Genomic DNA, 332 nt, shown 5'->3' on the forward strand with positions numbered 1-332 from the left:
ACATTAACAAAATAATAATAATAATAATAATAATAATAATAATAATAATAATAATTGATCCGTTACTTTATAATTTAAATTTTATTATGCATTATAAATCATAATTTGATTTTATTTGCTTTCATTCTAAATTTATAATGGACGATTTTAATATACTATTCCGACTTAATGACCAATAGTCATAACATCAATTCTATTCATTAATTCTATGCCTATAAATAATGACGGATCTAGAAATTTTAAATAATGGGAACAAACATATAGCATAAAAAAATAACAAAAAAATTATAAATAAATCAAAGCACATAAAAATAAATGATATGAACATATTA

The sequence above is a fragment of the Arachis ipaensis genome, chromosome B03 (genome assembly GCF_000816755.2).
Source record: "Arachis ipaensis cultivar K30076 chromosome B03, Araip1.1, whole genome shotgun sequence".
Lineage (NCBI taxonomy): Eukaryota > Viridiplantae > Streptophyta > Magnoliopsida > Fabales > Fabaceae > Arachis > Arachis ipaensis.